This window comes from Pteropus medius, unplaced genomic scaffold (genome assembly GCF_902729225.1).
Source record: "Pteropus medius unplaced genomic scaffold, Ma_sr-lr_union100, whole genome shotgun sequence".
NCBI lineage: Eukaryota > Metazoa > Chordata > Mammalia > Chiroptera > Pteropodidae > Pteropus > Pteropus medius.
This window is the reverse complement of record NW_024340693.1, coordinates 558,032-573,051: the sequence shown is the minus strand read 5'-3', so window position 1 is coordinate 573,051 and position 15,020 is coordinate 558,032. Positions and strand designations below refer to the sequence as shown.

Genomic DNA, 15,020 nt, shown 5'->3' with positions numbered 1-15,020 from the left:
CCCTGCTCGGGCAACCCGTCTCCACGCAGCTCCCAAACGCAGTGGCTGCAGCTTTGGGGATGCAAAAGCTCCCGGTGTGCAGCTTCCCCGCAGCACGGGGGCTAAGCGTGGGGGCACTCTGAGGGACCCCACGGCCTGCCCGCCCTGCCATCCCGTGGGCCCCGGACGTGGGCCAGGCAGCTCCCATAGGCGCCGCTCCTTTCTGGGACAAGGGATGGCCGCCCACACACAGCCTGACGGGCACGCCTGGAAGTCACAGCCTGATTTCTTCCCGTTTTGTGTCTCCCGCCCCACTTTCCTCTTCCCAGCTGCAGGCTCTGTCCCGTGGCCCCATGCCACCTCGCAGAGGGCACTGCTGCCCCGTGTCTCAGCAGGCTGCCTGAGCTTCAGACAGCATGCCAGGTATGGATTTGATTTTCTACCAAATCTGAGCTCTCATCGCGCCCGCCCCTAAGAAAGTCGTTCGTGAGTTTGGAGTGATCCTGTTTGCTCTGCGTCACTAGGAAGGCCTGGTCTGATGAGGACAAACGTGTCCGCGCTGAGAAGCGTGCCTCCTCATTCTCTGCCTCTGTGAGTGCCATGCTAGTCCCTGCCACTTGGATGGAGGGGTAAGGGGTGTGGTCACTCCTGCACCCACCTCAGGGCACAGTCCTCAGCAGCTGCGTCAGGGAGTACTTGCTGGCCTCGGCTACTGCTCTCGGGCTTCAGGACCCTGGAGCCCCAGGCCAACCTGACCGACAACGAACGACCTTGGCGATACACATCTTAACCTTGAGAACTGAATATCACGCACGAGTCCCTCGTTTGCATGACCCACACGGCCAGCCTCTCTGTAAAAACCCCATGCGACAAAGACATCGGCTGTCTGGGCACAACAGGCGGCCTCTGACAGGTGAGCCCCGGGAAGGGGTGCCAGCAGGGGACGAAGCCCGGGGAGGGGTGCGGAAGGCCTCCCCCGCTAGGGTGGTCCCAGAGGCAGTGTCGGCGTCGGAACATTTGCTCCTCCATGTCCCAGGCTCGCCTGATCACCCCTCAGAGGGGACAATGTCGTAAGGGCCTTTTCAAGGAGCGAAGTCTTGAAATACAGAAAATGCTTGGTAAAAGCTCACTGGATTAACGCTGTTATGTAGGCTATGCTTTCTTGGCATTAAAATGACTGAAAATTGAGGAAGTCTGACCACTAACCTCATATTTTGTCAATATCCAACAACCAGCAAAATATTTGGATTCTTAATATATATAATCCTGAATTTCGATAGTTGAAAGCGAAAGGAGAGAGATAATGAGAGATGAGAGATGCAACACCATTTTCTTAGGAACCTACAGAAAGTACTATGATACTTTTTCTAAGGATCTGTGAGAACTGTGAAATCTATTAAAAATTGGGACTGGTGAATTGTATTTTTTTTATTCCCCTAGATTATCTTCCTGTTTATGTAGCAAATGAAAAAGTTAAATAACCTCTTTGGTGAATTAAATCTGTTAATATTACTGTATAATCTTTTACATTGTCAAGGTCAAGCCAAATCAAACACAGACAGATGGAGCAAGCACATCTAATCTCATTACTGTACAATTAAAGGCACCAAAAGAGATGGCCAGAACACTACAAATTAGAGGTGCTTTAAATCTGAAACAGAAGTTATGTCAAACATTCAAACTGGCTTAGTTGGTTGGGGGGTAGAAACGAAGACAAAAATGTGACAAGTGTTTAGAATTACAAGTTATATGTTGGCCTGTAACATCAATACAGAATTTGTACTATGTAACAGGAGCTCAATCTTGTTTTTCACATTACCCAGTGCATTCCTTCTTACATGTCTGTGCAAACGTGTGGAATGACGTCTACACCGAAGGGCTATGTGGAGTAGGAGCAGGAGTCGGAGGGACTAAAATGCTGAGCATGTGGGGACAAGAGAGCGCAGGGGATTGTGGGGTTGCCGACAGAGCTAGAAAGCAGAGGACACGTGGTGATGGTAGGCGAGGACAGGCGGGACAGGTAGCTCCTGGAGACGTAAGCCAGGGCCGGAGGCAGCAGGGTCCGTAAGCCAAGATAAGGAATTTGGACTTCATCCTAAGAGCAATGGAGGCCCTCCGAGGGATTATAAACAGGGGAGTGACATGATCAGAGCAGCATTTTAGAAAGATATTTTGCTTGCACTGTGGAGAATAAAGTAGGGGACAGGAGACGGGGTGTTAGGGAGAGAAGCTAGAGTTTGACAGGTCAAAGTAAGAAAATTTATGCTATCCTTCACCGCCCACATTTCAAGAAATACTAAGAAGATGAAAATTCAGGTGGGAATGATAAGTGGGAAGTCCTCTTGATAATTTAAACTTCATCCAGTAGAACCTCAGGATTAAAACCCTCGGCCATGGGCTACTTCTACGAAGCTGTCCAGGGTCTGTCCAGGACAGAAAACATTTAGGATGTGACTGTCACATGTATGACTATCCCTCGAAGTCTTTCTGAATCAGACAGGTTTAATTATATTAAAGATAATGAAAACTGACATCTTTTGACATTTTGGGGAAAAAACTAAGAGCCCAAGAGCCAGGAACCTTCACGATCCCCAGATTTTGAATGGGTGACTATTTTTTGAATGGATTATTTTTGGCTTTGGGAAAAATTCTATTTCTCGGCACGATGAACTCATCCTAACCAGGATGGTTTTTTTTTCCCCCTTATCCTGTATTGAAAGATTGAGGGGAGCTGGGAAAAGAATATGAGCAAAGGTCAGCCTCGTGTAACATGAACGATTTCACAGAATTTTTTAGCTTGGGATTGAAGGTTTTCTTCAGTCACAAGAAGTTTGGTATTCGAGTCTTTTTTTTAATTTAAGGGCAAACACTCGCTGTGTGTGTTCTAATATATACTATCACACATTATGTAAATATTTTCATGTTCTGGGAATAGCTGGAAAGAGTGATATAAAATCTTTCTAAGTATTAAACAGTGTCCTTAATACTTTAAAAACCATTCCTCTAAATCTCCAGCCACCCGTAACGCATTTCCCCTGCCAGGCCTGAGGGAGGCGCTCACTGGCTCAGGTGCATTTCTTGAGAAGGCAGGTAAGCCAGGACTCTCAAGACACAAATTGTCACTTAAGAGACATCCAGAAAAATAAAGCTGCAATGAGCTATCTACATTGTCAATTTTCTTAAATCCTCCATTTAAAACTTCAGTAATACCATTTGTCCATCTCAAATGAGACTCACTAGGCGGAGTCTCATTCTGTACGGGCACAGCTTCAGGCCGCTCATGGTTTTGCATGGCATTGTGGTCTAACCACAGCGTAACGCATTCGGGCACCCTGAAAGCAAGCGACACTGGCTCTCAGGTGGGTGCTTGGAAAGCTGCCTTCCGCTGCCCCCTGCCTGTGAGCTGGACACATGACAGCGCCACCACCTTCGGCGAGCTGACAAACACCGAAGGCCGCGAGGATGTGCAGGGATGGAAAAGTGCTCAGTCAAGAGATAGATGTGGCAGCTTCGGAAAGCAAGCGAGCTTGGCACACCTTCGAGGGGCCGGTATGCTTCCCCCGCTTATTTTAATTCTACGTTTCCCACGCCGCTACGCACGCAAACCGTGGGCAGTGTGGGGCGTAAAATGGGTGTAACAGCCTCACGGCCTGAAACTGCTGACACATGTGAAGTGTCAAACATAAGCCTGTGTGCAAAACAGAAGGAATGAGTAGACTCTGGGGAGTGTGGCGTGCCTTCCGAGGGGGGCAGGGAGCTGGGTAATGAGGTGACGCTGAAGCCATTAGGGTGGACTCAGCGTCATGGGCAGGAGAGGAAGAAGGACAGCAGGCGAGGCAAGGGGCCAGAGGGTGGGCGGTGATGGAGGGTCACCCAGAAACAGAAGCCAGGGCCGGACGGTGGGACTCTGGTTCAGTTGGTTGACAATGGGGCACCATGTGAGGTGTTAAGAGGGAGAGTGCCATCTACCTCCTAAAATTTACATTTTTTAAATTAAAAATGCTTTTTTTCAAAAATAAAAATAGCATAGAGAGAGAAAAAGAAAGAGTGAGGCTGTTCTTGCGTTAGACGTTGATGTCTTTTTCTCAGCCAGGAGGGTTTCTACTTGGTGCTGCTCGACGCGCTGGGGGCGTGACGGCAGAGGAAACAGGTATGAGCAGGGCCCTTCGCTGGCTATAGTCAGAGAACCTCAGAGTTCTTTGGGGGGCCCTGAGGTTTTCGGAAGCAAGTAGTTTAATGAGCTAAAGAAGTTAGGGGACGTGGGAAAACGTCAGCAGCAACAGCTGTCCCGGGCCACACAGGGGTGGCAGGTGCTAGGAGCCCAGCGCAGAGCTAACGCCCTCAACCCGGGCGTCTCGGCGCCTCCTGCTGGTCTCTCCCACCCCCGCCTCTGAACCCACAGACTTCCCAGGGGTCGCCCCCTCCCGCTTTCCCCCATCCGCCCCGAAATCTGGATCAAGAACCATGGTTCGAAAGTCAGTGCCCTGCCCGAATTCACCCCACCAACCCAGCAGAATAGGAGCCGGAGGCTGGGTGCCCCCCCGAACGTGCTGGGGCCCAGGGCACCCTACAGCTCCAGGAACCTGAATTTCCAGACTCTGGACGTGTCTGCCTTGACTTATGGTGTCTACTTTTCCCTTATAACTTCAACTGACATCAGGACTACACCTTCCAGACCCTTCTTCCTGCGAAACCAGACTCTTGGGATCTGGGTCCTGCAGGCCCTTTGAAGGGGACAGTAGAGAGCAGCAGCCAAACTCTAGACCAGGTGGGTGACCAGGCCACCTATGGGTGAGGTATCCAGGCACCGGGTGGCAAGTTAGGAAACAAAGAAGCAAAACGAGCAGAGCGGCAGCGAGGCCCGAAGCCCTGCTCAGGTGATGGCGGGCACGGAGCCGGCGACGCAGGCGAGGGACGGGTCGGGGCTGGCAAGGGGCGTCCTGCCTGCGGTCGCATGAGGAATGGACGGGCCGCAGCTGAGACCAGCGGGGAACGCTCTCCACCGCAAAGTTCAAGCAGGCACTGGCCTTTGCCAGTTAAAATTTCCGTCCCCCTCCCCCCCACCCCGTCCCCGTCCCCACGTTCTGCCTGGTGGGGACCCTCTAGAGCCGATATTCGGCCGCTGAACCCCTCTGAATGCCATAGCTTGTAGGGAGAGAGAATGCAATTGCCAAAGAGAACACAGCAACAGGGACAGTGGACGTGGGTGGTGGCGGGCAGGTGGCCTTCACGCTAGGTCAGTGCCCGGAAGCGGAGGCCGCCGTGGGATGGGGCTGTTCGGCCAGCAGCTGCCGGACCGAAGTCCAGGTCTCAGAGGTAAGGGCGCCACGGCAGGAGTGGGCGCCCAGTGAAGACGGGGACCCGTGGGACCTAGGAGGACCCATCCTGGCTACAGTTTACCATGCACACCTTCGTGGCAAGAATTCCAGATTCAGACCAGAACCTGTTGTCCACTCTTTTTAAGTAGCAGCTGGTCTCATCTGTCACCGAGGGCATGCACTCCACATCTGTAGTGACCCTACCATTCTCTGCTCTTTTCCCAGCAAACATTTCAGTCCCCCGCCCGCTTCACAGTCCCTCCTCCAGAATGTCCCTCGGGATTTCTGGGTGTGTTTTCCTTTGTGACAGGAAAAGGTGAGCTCACTCTTCTTCCACGAGTACCTGGGGATAAGGTGAAGGAATCTCAGACACAGGCTCTGCGCTCTCTCCTGCCCCGGCCCTGTGTCACCCCCACGTCTCATGGGCCCCCCTGCACCCTGGGGCCTGCCCATGTTGACAGCCCTGTGCTCTCAGGAGCCCACTGTCCCCTGGGGAAGGGAAGGGTCAGTGGGTAGAAGAGCTGGCCCAGGGCGCCCTGCTCTGTCACGTCCTCGCAGCTAAACATCTTTATTCACAGAAACTGTCCCTATACTTTTCCCTTCTGGTCTGGCTTCCTTTGGGGACACTTTGTCCAGCAGAGATATCTGAATATACACTGGTTCCCAGTGTCCCTACAGGGTTCCTGCTCCATCAAGTGCATCAAGTGATGTGGCTGGACACTGCTGTCGGTGACCGTTAAGGTGACCGTTGAGAACTTCTGCAGTGTTCCGTGACAGTTAGGAAGCTGGTCTGCCTGGAGCACTGAAACTGACCTCTGGGGCAGAGGTCACGAGTTCTCAGGCGTCTCAGCTCTGGCCTGAGCAGAAACACACTTTTAGGTGTACGTGACAAACTATGCACAGTTTTCATTTTGAAGCACGTGTTCGGTTATAGTCAGTCTATCTTCTTGCTGTTTTCACGTAAAATTCTCACTGAAAAAGTTCTGGGTGTTTTCCTGTGCCCACACTTGGACTGGGTAAACCTCAAGACCAGGCTCCCAGTGCTCCTAAGCCCAGGAGGGCAGCAATGCTGGGCTAACGAGGCCCATTTCGTTTCATTTTATTATCAGTTAATTTTCATGAGGGACGTTAGTCTGCAGTTTTCCTTTGTTTTGTTTTTTTGGTACTATTTTTGTCTGGTTTTGGTACCAGGTTAATACTAATATCATAAAAGGAGTTGGGAAGTATTCTCTGTTTTCTATTTTCTGGAAAAGATCATAGGATTGGATCAATTCTTCAAGCATTTGGTTGAACACCAATTTGAAATAATCTAGGCCTGGGGATTTCTTTTTTCGAGAGTTCTTAATACTACAAATTCAATTTATTAGTTATAAAGCTATTTGAATTATCTGTTTCATATTGGATGAGATTTGGTAGTTTGTGCTTTTATTTTTTTAATTGAGGTATAATCGACATGACATTTTAGCTTTAGGTACACAATATAATTATTTGATATTTGTATATATTGTGAAAAGATCTCAAGTCTAACATCCATCGCCTTACACAGTTACAAATTTTTAATGAGGACATTTAAGATTTACTCTCTTAGCAATTTTCAAATATACAATACAGTATTATTAACTATAGTCACCCAGCTACATACTACATCCTCATAACTTATTTACTTTATTACTGGAAGTTTGTAACTTCACCCATTTTGCCCACCGCCCCCATCACTTCCCACCCCTGCCCCGTCTCTATCAACCACCAGTCTGTTCTCTGTATCTATGAATTTAGTGTTTTTGTTTGTTTGTTTTTGTATTTTAGCTTTCACATATAAGTGAGATCAAATGGTATTTGTCTTTGCCTGACTATTTAGTTGTGGGCTTCTTGAATGGAGAGACAGGACACCGAGGCTGTAAGCAGGAAGCAGCGTTTACTGATGCCAGAAGCAGCGTTTACTGATGCCGGCACCAGCTCACCGGATTCCTATCCAAAGGCTGAGCCCCGATTGTAACAAAATGGGCAGTTTTATACAGTCTTGTCATTCTTACACAGCTACAGATGTAGGGAAGAACACCGACTGGCTGGCAAGCTATGAGAAAACTGACGTCAGCTGGCGAGTCCTTGCCGGACGGGAGCGGGGGCGGGGGGTCAGGAACGAATTTGTTCAAGCAGGAAATGGCCAGGCAGGGTCAGGCTGCCATGATTTCACTTCTCACAATGTCACTGAGGTCCACCTATGTTGTTGCAAATGGCAAGATTTCTTTCTTTTTTATGGCTGAATAATATTTTATATATGTATTATACATATATATAACATTTTCTTTATCCGTTCACCCATTGACAGACATTTAGGTTGTTTCCATGTCTTGTCTATTGTAAATAATGCTACAATGAACATGGGAGTGCAGATATCTTTCTGACTTACTGTTTTTTCTTCGGATAAATGCCCAGAAGTGGGACCATTGCTGGACCATATGGTAGTTCTAGTTAAATATTTTGAGAAACCTCCATCTTGTTTCCCGAAGTGGCTTCACCAATTTCCAGTCCCACTAACAGTGCATGAGGGTTCCTTTTTCTTCGCGTCCTGGCTGGCACATTTTACCTCTTGTCTTTTTGACGACAGCCATTCTGACAGGCGTGAGGAGCCATCTTGTGGGTGTGACTTGCATCTCTCTGATGATTAGTGTGTTGAGCACTGTTTCACGTGCCTGTTGGTGGTTTGTGTGTCCTCTTTGGAACGATGTCTATTCAGATCCTCTGCCCAGTTTTTAATTGAAAATTATTTTTTCGCTATTGAGTAGTGTAGGTTTTTTAAAAAATATATTTTAGATATTAACTGCTCATCAGATATATGATTTGCAAATATTTTCTCCCATTGAGTAGGTTGCCTTTTCATTTTGTTGATGGAGAGTGTAACTTTAAAAGATACTGACACTTAGCCATTCTCCTCATAGTAAGAATGTTAACTTTCACCTTTTCATGAAGATGTAATGCAGAAGAATACATAAAATTATCTGTATGGTTTAAAAAATAATTTTTAAATAAGCACTTATGTAACCCAAATATGTGTTTTATATAAAGTGAGAACCTTATCCTTGAACTTGACTGGTATGGAGCCTGCAAGGCAGACATCAGACAGATGTACAGTGGTATGAATTTGGGGGGCGGGGGTTGAAAGGAGGTGGTGGGGTGACAGTGTGTGACTGCTTTGGGCTGCTTGTCGTCAAAGGCCTGAAAAGACACGATGCCAAGAGCAGTGAACCAGGTTCTCCGACAACCATCTTAACTCCATGTTAGTATAGATAATCTAGGTTTGATTGTAACTAAAGAGACAGTTACGAGTGCTGTCATCTTGGTGATGTCCGCAGATGTCACAGCGATGCTAGGTGAACCCACTCATAAGAGGCCATAACTGGGGCATCACGGTAGCTGGTCTCCCCACAAGCTGTGTGTCCTCAGGTCCCGAAGGCCAGTTTAAAGTTGCTGATTCGCCTGGTACCACGGTATCACAGCTGCATCTCCAGTCATGGGAATTGTGAAGATTATTCTGTGCTTTAGCTTGAAAGTTCCCCCTCTGCTCCCAAGTACAGAGGCGTCTTTGCAGTGAACCAGAGCAAACCTTGTTGTCATCTCTCCTGTCAATGTTGCACTCGGTGCACTCAGCAGGCCATGTGGCCCTTCGCTTGTCAATTTAATAGATCACAGGGCAGGTGTTACAAAGGGTGTCTATCCAGAAACACCAGGATCAGAGATCGCGTTCAAGAGAAGCTCAGAGAAATGAAAAATGTGAGGCTTTTAGCTCTTATTGAATGTCATCCTCTTTAAAGTTGACAAAGGCTTTGAAAAAAGTCACCTTCTGAAAGGACATAGTTCCATCCGCTATATATATGTACATGTATGTATATATATATGTATATATATTTTTTTAGGGTGGGGGAGGGATAAAGGGTCCAGTACCATTTATGCAGTTTATTAGAAAAACTATTTGCTAGATATTTAAGGTCACTGGGCTAATTTCGATTTTAGAAGTCTACTTCCAATGTTCTAAAATTAAAATGGCAAAAATATCTTAGGACACTTCGTAATTCCTTTTGCTGCCCTGGGTTTGCATGGATGTCTCAGGCTGGTGGACCACGTGCATGTGCCTCGAATCTCTGCTCTGAAGTGATCAGCCGCAGCGATGGGAGAAGAAATCCGAGCACCACTGCGCTATTTCATGCCTCCAGAGGCCTCTGAGGGGGAGAGCAGGCAGGCCTCCCTGGGCCGCTGCCGGGTGGGAAAGTCATCAGGGGAAGAGCAAACACATGGGGACAGTGCTGGATTCTGAGACCACTGCTGCCCCTGTGGCCTCTGGCCTTTTCTGTACACAGCAGAGGCTAACCAGGCTTTGTTCCTTCAATCTTTTGCCAAGTTGGTTTTTGTTTTTTGGATTTTTTTTTTTTCTCTTCACATACAGATCATTGTCTAAAACTCCTTGGAAGCAAACCGCTTGGTGGAAGAAAACTGAGTAACTTCCCCCTTTTGAGAGCATTTCAAATAAATTATTTGTTTTTAGTGTTGTCATTTACTTCATGTGCAGATGACACAACTATCTACGTCGAAAAGCTGATGCGATTTTACCATATAAATAAATAAAAACAATCAGAACTAGTAAGTGCATTTAGCGAGGTTGCAGAACACAAGCTTAATATAGAAAATTGTTTGTATTTGCATATATTATCAGAAATTAAAATTTACAAACCATACCATAGGCTAGCATCACAAAATATGATATACTTAGGAATAAATGTGACAAAAAGTAAGCAAGATCTGTACACTAAAAATTATAAAACATTAATGAGAGAAAGAAGACCTGGATAGAGAGAGATGCTATATTCAGGGCTCTGGAGACGCAATGTTGCTAAGATGTCAGTTCTTTCCAAATTAACCTATATATCCAATGCAGTCCCAATTAAAATCCCAGGTGGCTTTTTTTGGTAGAAATCAACAAGCTGATTCTAAAATATATATCGTAATGCAAAATATCGGAATTAGCCAAAAACACTTTAAAAAGAAAAACAAAGTTGGAGAATTAACTCATAGATTTCAAGGCTATTATATAAAACAAAATTGTGGAAATAGTATCAAGATGGGTAAATAGATCAACAGACGAAAGAGTCCAAAAGTATATGGACAGACCAACATATAAGGACAACTGATTTTTGACAAAGGTGCGAAGACAGTTCAGTGGAAAAAGAATATTCTTTTCCACAAATGTTACTAGAAATGTTGGATATCCATGTGCAAAAAAAAGAGAACTTCATCTATACCTCGTACTATATAAAAATGAGCTCAAAACCAATCATAGATTTAAATATAAAACCTAAAACTATTAAACTTCTGGAAGAAAACATAGAAAATGAAAAGACAAACTACAGACTGGGAGAAAAAAACTGCATTTTTAATATTGAGTTTATTTCTTTATTACTGAGTTTCAAGAGTATTACAGATAAAAGTCCTTTATCAGACGTATGTTTCAGAAATATTTTCATTCAGTTTGTTTCTCTTTTTCTTCTTTAAACAAGTCTTTTCAAGAGCAGCCATTTTTAATTTTGATAAAGTCCCTTTACCAGTTTGTTCATTTATGAATTATGCTTTTGGTATCACACTGAAGAAATCTTGGCCTAACCCAGTATAGTAAATGTTTCCTCCTATGTTTTCTTCTGGAAGTTTACTTGGTTGTTTCAAAGGGATGGTGAAATTGGTCTCTATTACTCCAACTTGGCTGGAACTGGACATCTCACTTCCCAGAGTCCCGTAATATTATATTAAAAATGTTCAAGGTACAATTCAAACTTACTTGAGATACAAAGAATAGGAAAAATATCTCAACAACTCATAAGAAACAAGACACTCAATACCTGCGGACCCCATGGTAGTAATCTGAATCTTTATGATGTAAATCCAATAACATTTTAAAATAGCTATAATATCTGTGTTCCATGAAGTAAGGTTGGACACTCTTGAAACGAATGGACAGTAGTTCCCAACAGAGAAAGAGAAATTGTAAAAAGAACCAAATGGATGCTTTAGAATACAAAACAAAGTAACTAACGATGACAGAGGCAAGAATCTATATACTTTAATAGAGTAGTAGAAATTACCCAATCTGAACAACAGAGAAAAAATATACAGGAAGAGATAAGTTAACAAGTGTCAGAAATGGTGGAATACTATTAAGAGGTGTAGCATTCCTGCCAGTTGTGTCATAGGAGTGGAGAATGTGATTGGTGCAGAATAAATATTTGAAGAAATGGCCTGAACTTGGTGAAAGACATAAATTTACAGATTCAAGAAGCTTAGAGGACCCCTAATTAGATAAGCCCAAAGGAAACCAAGCCCAGTTAAATCTTTTGTTTGTTCGTTTTAGGCAAGGCAACCCTTGGTTGACCTCACATATTGCAAGGACCTTGTCAGCTCACAATCCCTTATTTTTTTATTTTTTATGCCTACAGCACCTGGTCTTCCTAGGTGGTCTCCCATCTAAGTACTAACCAGGCCCGACCCTGCTTAGCTTCCGAGATCAGACGGGATCGGGCTTGTTAAGGGTGGTATGGCCTAGACAGCCCAGCTAAATCTTAATCAAATTTCTAAAAATCCAATTATTTTTTAAAAACCTTGAAATCTGCCAGAACAAAAAATGACACATTTGAAACCCTGTGGATTTCTCACGAGAAACAATGGAGGCCAGCAGGAAGTGACACATTTTCAAAGTAATATAAGAAAAGAACAGTCAACTCAGCCTTCCCCAGTAAAAATATCTTTCAAGAATGAAGGAATAATAACAGTCTCAGATGAAAGAAAACTAAGAGAAGTAGTTGAAAGCAGGCCTTCTCTAAAAAAAGTGTTAAGAGAAGTACTGCAGAAAGAAAGAAAATTATATCATAGAGAAACTGGGAATTTTAGGCATGAAGACAGAGTATCACAAAGGTAAATAACCAGGCAAATATGACAAATTATATTCTCCTCTAAAGTTTTTGAGATATGTATGATAATGAAAAGCCAAAATTATGATATTGCCTACCAGGGTTTATAATGTATGTAGATGTGATATATGTGACAATGATAAATACAACATAGAAGGGGGAGGATGAAGTTTCTACGTTTCATTCAAAGAAGTAAGTATTCATGTTAATAGACTTTAAAAAGGGATATATGTATATAGTAATGTCCTTACCAACCACTAAAATAGCGCAGAAATAGATAAAAAGCCATTAGATAAATTAACATGAAATACAAATGTTATGTTCAAATATTCCAAAATAGTGCAACAAGAGGGAAAAAGAAATATGAAACCAAGGAGACAAAATAAAAATGAATAAAATAATGGTAGAGCTAAATATAACCTTATCAATAATTACTTTAATATAAAAGACAGTGATTATTAGATTAGACGAAAAAACTAAGACTCAGATGCTGTCCAGAAGCCCACTTGAAATACTACGATATAGATAAATTAAAAGGAAAAGACTAGAACACTGTATACAACACAAACAGTAATCAAAAGAAAGCTGGGTTGTTTCTACTACGTTAGACAAAGGAAACTTCAGAACAAGGGATGTCACCAGGAACAGAGATGTCAACACGCTGCAATACATAGTGACACAGGGTCAGCATACCACGACATATGATCTCCAATATGTTGGTACACACAGAAAAACGGAAAAACAACAAAAGGCATTAAAACCCAAGTGGAAGACGGCAAGGAGAAATTAAGGACTCCACAACGACAGCTGGAGGCTTTCAGGTTCCTCTTCCGGTTATGGAACAAGCCGACGAAAGATCAGCAAGGCCATGGGAAGCAGCGCCCCGCCGCACAAAGAACACACCTGTCAGGTGCACGTGGAGCCCCTTCCAGGACCATGCACGGGGGCACAGCAGCCTTAATGTGCTTGGAAGCGCTGAAACCACACAAAGTGTCCCCCTCGACCATGGTAGGGGTAATCCGGAAAATCCCCCGGAAAATCCCCGAGTCTCAGAAATGAAATCATGTCATTCTAAGTCATCCATGGGCCAAGGAAATTGAAAAGTATTTTAAACTGAGTGAAAATGAAGATATGCCATCTCACAACTGGTGAGGTAAAGCGAAATTGGTGTTAGAAGGAAATATGTCATTAAACGCATCTATCACGAAAGAAGTCAGGCCTCAAATTAACACGATGCTCCCACCTTAGGGAACTAGAAAAAGGAGGCAAATGAACCAAAGTTGTCGGAAGGAAACAAATAATAAAGAGCAGAAGGCCATAAAATTGAAAACAGGAAAATAATAGAGAAATCAATAAAACCAGAAACTGGTTCTTGAAAAAGACCAAGAAAATTAATAAACCCCTACACAGACTGAGAAAATAAGAAAGTAGAAACAAATGATAATATTAAGAATAAAGAGATGATATCATTTTAGACTCGAAATACATTATAATAAAAGAACACTTGGAAGAACTCTATGCACATACATACTAACGCTGAGATGAGATGGATTCATTCCTTGGAAGACACAAGCTACCAAAACTCACCGAGGAAACAGGTCACCCGAATAGTTCTGTTCTTTTAAAGAAACCAAGTTTGCAGTTAAATGCACGGGTCGGTACGGACAGAGAACAGTCACTAAGCCTGGCTCACCGGCACAGCGGCCCGGCGCGCCTCCACTGAGAACAGCGGCCCCAAACCTGAGATTCCAGTGTGATTTATATGACAAAGGTGTGGGACGGCAGGTGAGGCACTTCCGGTTCTGAGCAAATATCTTGAAATGGAATAACATGACAAATGGTTCTCAAAGTCTTAATTTCCTTAAATGAAGGAAGTTTCGGCAAACACGCTTTGGAACAGATAGCTACTTTGAACAGGTGACCTCCACAGACAAGGACACTGACTGGGAGGGTGTTACTAAAGTGTGAAGTGTAGCGGTGGAGAGTTTCAAAAAGGACTGTGAGGGATAAATCTAAGAATTGGTGCAAATGCACACACACACACACACACACAGCCACATTTATTTTTTTCTCCAAGTAAGGTATTTTCTACCTAATACAAAGCTATGCTTTTGGATAAAAACAACACATATTAAGCATTTCTGAAGCATCTGGGAAAAGCTGCGTAGTTTGCTCTCCACCATCCCCATCTGTTCTAGCTGGTTAAACATACTTTGGACCAGTTGCATTTCCCACAATAGTTTCTGTGGACATTATAATGACTGAATTCTCTAAGTAGAAAATGAATGCCATGGAGTACAGGAAGAATAACGAGAATCACTTCTGCTCAATCAAATACAGAATTTAAACACACAGGCTGCTCCTGTTTATGTGCTTAAATTTGGACATTGCCTTACCCCATACCATAATTGAAACTACCTGGAGGAAAATAACCAATTTGAGATGGAGTAAAACAAGCCTCGTGGTCTCAGGGACAAGCACATTAAGTCAATCAGTGTTGGCAAAATCCATTTTTATGTGTAATTTTGAGAGCAAGCCTTTAGGCCGTCATCGAGTCTGTGCTGACGCTGAGAGCTAAAACTGGGCGGCCAGTGAGAATGGTTATAGCGCGATGTGCTCACCGCTTCCGACGTCAGCCCCATCTGCCCAGAACAGCCTGTTGGTGACATGAAGGCATTTTCAAGAGACAAATCTTTCTAAGCACCAAACAATCTTTAAAGCATTCGAAAGAAAAACAGGCGTGTGGTTCGCACATCAGCAGTGCTGACGTGTC

The 15,020-nt window shown here is 44.3% G+C and overlaps 1 pseudogene; it reads right to left on the bottom strand.

The window, feature by feature from the left end:
* Positions 1–11,767: 11,767 nt before the first annotated feature.
* LOC120603102 (uncharacterized) lies at positions 11,768–11,885 on the bottom strand (annotated as a pseudogene).
* Between the last annotated feature and the right edge of the window lie 3,135 nt (positions 11,886–15,020).